Genomic DNA, 6,269 nt, shown 5'->3' on the forward strand with positions numbered 1-6,269 from the left:
TGTTAGGGAAATGCTAGAGTTTGAAAACGTGCCTGGTCTGTACCGCCAAACTTAGCTGTTGGGGTTTGACACTGAATTCTCTTGCATGTCATTTGTAGTTTCTATTTATTGTCACAAATAAGCTCATGGGAAATATACACGGTAAAATATGCTTATTATATGAGATATAGAGTGTCTTTCATATTTAGCTATAATGTATGTTTTTATCTCAAAATGACCCTTTGTCTCTTCTGTTGTTTCCCCAGGGTTTGAAAAACTGTGACGAGAGGTACACTTTAGATCTCACGGGAGGAGTCTTTCCCTTGAGAGGGCAGATCAGCAGTATTAAACTACTCAGCTGTCAGACCGTAGAAAAATTTCTCAGCCCTGTTGACAGAGAGGATAGCATTATTGAAGGTTTGTTCTGATGCCTGTGTTTGATTATTTTAAAATACGTGGGTTTGGAATGTAAGCAATGGATGCTGTTCTGGCCACAGGGTCTGAAAGCCTTAAATATCTGTACAGACTGGATTGTTGGGATTATTGAAAAAGACAAACCGTGTGCTTAAGTTATGTGAGACTTCTTTAAGGTAAAAACTAGGTGAGTTTTCACGCTTGCTGACATGCTCTAGCGATGTATGGTGGGGTCATCTGTATACTGCTGGTCAGGCATTTTATTCCTTCAGCTGTCACCTTGGAACAATAAGATCATTCTCTCCACTGCTTTGGAATGTTATCTGAATCTCTTTTTGCCCTGTTCAAACCTGTTTGCGTGTCTACTTCCAGATGGTAGTCCCTCACAGGTGGTGTTCCCCAGGGCTCAGTACTGGGGCCTGATGTCTTTAATACCTACCTTTATTAATGATCTGGACAGGGGAATGGAGCGCAGCCTCAAGAATTTTTCAGAGGACACCAAGCTGAGTGGGAGCCTTGATCCGCTTGAGGGTAGGAAGGCTCCACAGAGGGATGTGGACAGGCTGGCTGGCTGGACTGAGGCCAACGGTCTGAGGTCCAACAAAGGCCAAGTGCCAGATCCTACGCTTGTGTCATAACAACCCCATGCAACAGTACAAGCTTGGGGAAGAAGTTCTCAGGATCACAGCCATCGAGGGGAGAGAGAGCACTTCACAGCAAAGTTTCTAATTGATATCGAATGTGATGTTCGTTGTATGAAATCGACTTGTTGGCCAGGTCGGGTCAAGTGCCCGGGTGTCGCTCCTCTATGATTCTAAGAGTGGCTGGAAAGCTGCCTGGTGGAAAAGGACCTGGGGGTGCTGGTCGACAGGCAGCTGAATAGGAGCCGACAGTGTGCCCAGGTGGCCAAGAAGAGCAATAGCATCCTGGCATGTCTTAGAAATAGTGTGACCGGCAGGAGTCGGGAAGGGATTGTCCTGCTGTACTCGGCACTGGTGAGGCCACAGCTTGAAGACCGTGTTCAGTTTTGGGCCCCTCCCTGGAAGAAAGACCTTGAGGTGCTGGAGCATGTCCAAAGAAGGGCAATGAAGCTGGTGAGAGGTGGAGAGCACAAGTCTTGCGATGAGCGGCTGAGGGAACCGGGGTTGTTTAGCCTGCAGAAAAGAAGGCTGAGGGGAGAGCTTCTTGCTCTCTTCAGCTACCTGAAAGGAGGCTGTAGTGAGGTGGGGGTCAGTCTCTTGTCCCAAGTAACAGGATGAGAGGAAATGAGCTCAAGTTGTGCCAGGTCTGGTTTAGAATGAGTATTAGAAACAAATTCTTCACGGGAAAGGTTGTAAAGCGTTGGAACAGGCTGCCCGGGGAAATGGTTGAGTCACCATCCCTGGAGGTACGTAAGAGACCTGTCGCTGTTAGGTTAATGGTTGGACTCAACGATCTTAAGAGGCTTTGATCTTAAGGGTCTTCATCTGAAATGCCTTTGGATTAAGAGAACTGGTGTTGTGTGTGTAAGTGTGGAGGTGTGAATGTTGTGAATAGTTTATGTTAAAATCTCTATTCCAATTTCTGGTTTGTCAGGGTTTCTTTGTTTATTTGGTGTGATAATTGTGGTCTTTCGTTTGGAATATGCATGGAAAGGAGCTATTCTTAAAACTCGTCATTGAGTCAAAGCTGGAAGTGAATAATGCCAGCTGTGTGAGACAAGCATATACGATCGAAAAGTGGTGTTTTAAAAATATCGGATCTACCCTATTTTCTGCAAATAAAACAATGTCTTCTCTTTTACAGCAATATATCCTGACATCAGTGTAGCAGTCTTCAGTTGGCAAGTGCAAACATACGGTCAAGGCAAACCATCTACTTATTTGGGCGTATTTGACATTAACAGCTGGTATCATGCTCAAATGCCAGACTCGCTAAGGTAGATTTTTATTAAGTTGCTTTCAATATCCCTGCAAATAATTCATTTGAATGTCGGCGTTTAGCTGACGCCCTTGTTTTCTTTAAGGCCAGAAGAGTTCCTTCATGATTGCCCCTATTTTGCTTTGTGGTCACTGGAGACTGTGACAAGCATGACTTCTCCCGAGCTCCTTTTGGATATTCTGGTACATGAGCGCAGTCTACGTCGGGAAGTTCCTCCTTTTTATCCACCACCGGAGCAGTTTTTTAATCCGAGTGCCTGTACTTTTGGTAGGTATTTCAGTGCTTTTAAGAGCGATAAGCTTAAAATGAGATGCTATTTCTCGGTTCTCTTGTTCATTGTCTGTCACACAAAAACCAAACCCAACCCCCCACACCCCCAACCCAACTCTGATGACGTTGTACTAACGAGGTATTTCCTCTTGTGAAATATATCTGGCAGTCTGCGGAGTTTTGCTGCTTTTGTGACGTAGCCTGTGAAGTGGTGCTGGTTATAGAAGGAAATGACTTGGAACTGAAGCTCAAAGTACTCAGTTCTATCTTTCCAGATACTGCTATGTAAACAATGTAAACTGGTCATAACATAACTGAGAGAGTCTGGAAGGTTGTCAAACGTTTGTTGTTTCTGCAGATGGCACGTGCTTGCTGAACTCCGGAGTTGTTCACATGACTTGCACCAGCTTCCAGAAGGAGGTGACCTTTTATTCTGTCTCTGTTGAGAATGTCACGAGGTGGACATTTTCTAAGCTTTCTGTTGCACTGCTTTCAGTGTCTGAGACCATTTAATGCTCCTCCTGCCCATCCACACGCGTAATTGCAATTGTAGCCTGTCACCAGATTTATGCAAATGCTCATGCTTTAGGTCCGCTCTTGGGACTGTAAAACCACCACGGTCTCCTGTGGAAGCATGATCAGGGATTGGATGTCTAGAAAGGAATGCAATGTTGCTCTAGGAGCAAGAACAGAAATGTTGTGGAAGTCGGGGAAAGCTGTTACTTCTTTACGAGCCATCGGTCAAACTGCCTGCATAGTCTTGAGTTAGAGTTTTTATCCCCGATTAACTTGAAAAAAGGGAGCCAGAATGGAGAAAATGAGAAATTACTTAACTGTTTGAGAAGAACGGAAACTTTTTTTCTCCCAAACTTGGCCCAATTGCAACTTCCGAGCCACTGCCCAGATTGTGACAAATAATGTTGACTTAAGTTTCAGCTCGCTAAATATTTCCAACATAGATCAGCTTCTGCACAAACAAGCATCGAAAGGATCTTCCAAAGCGTGGTTTACAGTTGTGTGTTAGTTTAGCTGCTATAGAATGCATTTTGTGTCAGTGGTCAGGGAAAAAGCAAGGCGTGTGTATCGAGAGAGAAGCTAGAAAATACTCAATCATTGCAAGGGCTGCTCTTTTCTTTCACGGGATTTTTAAAATAAACTGTAACTGTTAGTTTGGCTGCCGTCTTTAAGACTCGGCATAGTAACGCTTACTCAGATGGCTAAGCCAAAGCACATTCCTGATGCAGGCTTTCTGACAGTTTAAGGGGACGTTTCTATAATTTCTCTTAGCGGTTACCCAGGCCCTTAGTGACCGACTAACAATGCGGCCTTTATGAGTAGTTTTGGATTGATGTTTCAGACCTTGAATTTTTTGAAGAAATCTGTCCCTTCAATGACTGAAGCCATTGGTGAGAGCTACCACAGGTGTCTGGTAGCTGGCTTGCTGTCTCCAAGACTCGTCGATGTCCAGCCATCCAGTTTGAGCCAGGTGAGCGCATATGAGGGAATCAAGGGGGAGATACAGCCCTCTGGTTTGGCGGGGCTGGAGAGGCTACAAGACATGATAACGTGGTTTTCGTATTATTTGCCAGTTGCCCTGAAATACGAGTGTTGGCTGGAGTTAGCAGAAGAAATAGTATGCTTAGCCGCAAACTATGGAGTTTGACTGGGAACAGCCCTAAGAGATTTGTCTTTAGAGACCCGTCTCTTAATTCTGGGCCACAGACGTGCACAAGGAAGCGTGCGCTCAGTGCTGGTCACGCACAACATCAAGCCTCTTTCCCTCAGAGCAACCTTCATCCCCATCGGTTTCTCGAAGCATGAAGTTTAGTGCAGTAGCTGACGATGGGGGTGTCTCGCTGGGATGCGAGCTGTTGCAAACGTCAGCTTGCTGCACTACACACGACCGTTTGCTTCCAAGGAAGAGAGCTGTGGTAAAGGATTACTGGTGTCAGGTGAAAGCAGATCTTCACCTCTGCGGCCTTTGCCTCTTGCTTCAGTAGCCCAACGTACTCCTCTTAGACTGCCCTCTTGTTGCTGCAACACCGTCATCACCTTTATCTCATGACGCTCACTGCCTTCTGTCTCCTTTATCCCGCCATAGTGACTTCACCCCCTCTGTCATAGGTTTTCCTTTGGCACCGACCGTTCTCTCTCATCTGAAGAGCTTCATGAGAGATGGAGTCTTTGTGATGAACAGCCCGTCTGTTTTTTAATAGCCTTTGCTGGATTATGACTGTGCCGTTCAGAGACTTGTTATGCATTTGAGCAGGGATTCCTTTGGAATGTTAGTGAGACAACTTGCAGCAGTAGGGTCGAGAAGCTTGGTTTGCAGTTTTGTTTGCCACTGTGAATAGCATTTGGTGTGTTTCCTTGCCTGCAACCAGTTTTCAGAAAAAGATGGAAATATCACATGTGTGTTCCACTGTGTAGAAATCCCTTGGAATGTAACGATTTTGCCTAGAAGGGAAAGATACTTTTAAATGTCTTTAAAAAACCCAACTAAACAAAACCCCCAAAAGAGCAAAGTAAAAGTTTGTGGAGGAACCTTTCACCCTTCCTGCACTCCTGATGGCAACCTTACACGCACGGAATGCGTAATGGGGAGTGGCAGAGGATGTTACAGAAAAGAGCTAATTGGAAGTCAGTGCATGAAGCCTGTACTGCAGAGGCATGGATCTAAAGATCAGAATTAGCCTTCAGTAAGTTGAAATGTCAGAGGAAAAGTTACTGTGCTCCTCAGACCAAGGAGCAGTCCAACCTGTGGCTCAAATTAAGACAAAGAATGTGGAATGACTCGCATGTCTCCGAATTGACTTTGTGATGTCTGACTGAGTATACAGCTAGAAACAAACATTCACCGTTGATGGTTCAGGTGCTGAAAGTAAGATTCTCATTTTATTCTGTCTGTTATGTTTAGGAGGAGCAGGTGGAAGCAGTATTGTCAGCTGCTGTCCAGACAGGTTCTGCAGAACTTCTGAGAGGATGCATTAAACGTTGGACATCTGAAGGTAATACTTCTTGCCTTCTTTTAAGGTGACATATTTTTTGAGTTTGAAATTTTTGATTCATTTCTTTTTTGTTCTCTTTTTTTCTAAAGTTGCCAGAAGTTCTGCAGTAGCCCAATCTGGCAAGATCCTTCCTCGAATTGAAAGGAAGCGGGCTGTTGAGAGAGCCAAGCCTTACCGTTTGCCTTCATTGGTATTAAGAGAAGGTAACTTTTAGGAGAGGGAATATAGCGGACAACTCACTGTCACTTTGATTACACAAGGCTGATATGTTTCCCTTCTTGCTTTACAGACTCAAGACCAAAGCCATTATCAACAATAACGAAACAAGCTCATGTGGGAAATGTGTGTAAAAGAGAAAATTTCCTCAGTCACGTATTGGCCAATATCAGAAAATTCTGGGAAGGAAATGAGCAGAAACCCAGTTTCTCCCAACGCGATGGGTAAGCAGCCTTTTGTCACAGTCTTGAGCTACATGTGTGGAGAGAGAGAGAAAAATCCATTTGCATTATGTGAGTGTTTTGGAGGGAAGGTGCACCTGCACAAAACTTTGGCTTTTTTGCACGTACAATATAGAACACTTGAGAAACTGTCCTTCATAAGGAGTATTTAGAGAGAGAGTTCTGCTATGAAAATCTCACTTATGCAAATACATTTAGATATATGAATATATACACACAC

At 44.4% G+C, this 6,269-nt stretch overlaps 1 long non-coding RNA gene across 1 annotated transcript; it reads left to right on the forward strand.

Annotated features, from left to right (window-relative positions):
* Window positions 1-280: 280 nt before the first annotated feature.
* On the forward strand, window positions 281-2,416 carry LOC309685163. The gene is made up of 3 exons (XR_014270409.1): window positions 281-396; window positions 2,179-2,311; window positions 2,399-2,416. It is a non-coding gene; the product is annotated as an uncharacterized lncRNA (long non-coding RNA).
* Window positions 2,417-6,269: the final 3,853 nt, after the last annotated feature.

The sequence above is a fragment of the Vanellus vanellus genome (genome assembly GCF_965231255.1).
Source record: "Vanellus vanellus genome assembly, contig: HAP1_SCAFFOLD_1262, whole genome shotgun sequence".
NCBI classification, from domain to species: domain Eukaryota; kingdom Metazoa; phylum Chordata; class Aves; order Charadriiformes; family Charadriidae; genus Vanellus; species Vanellus vanellus.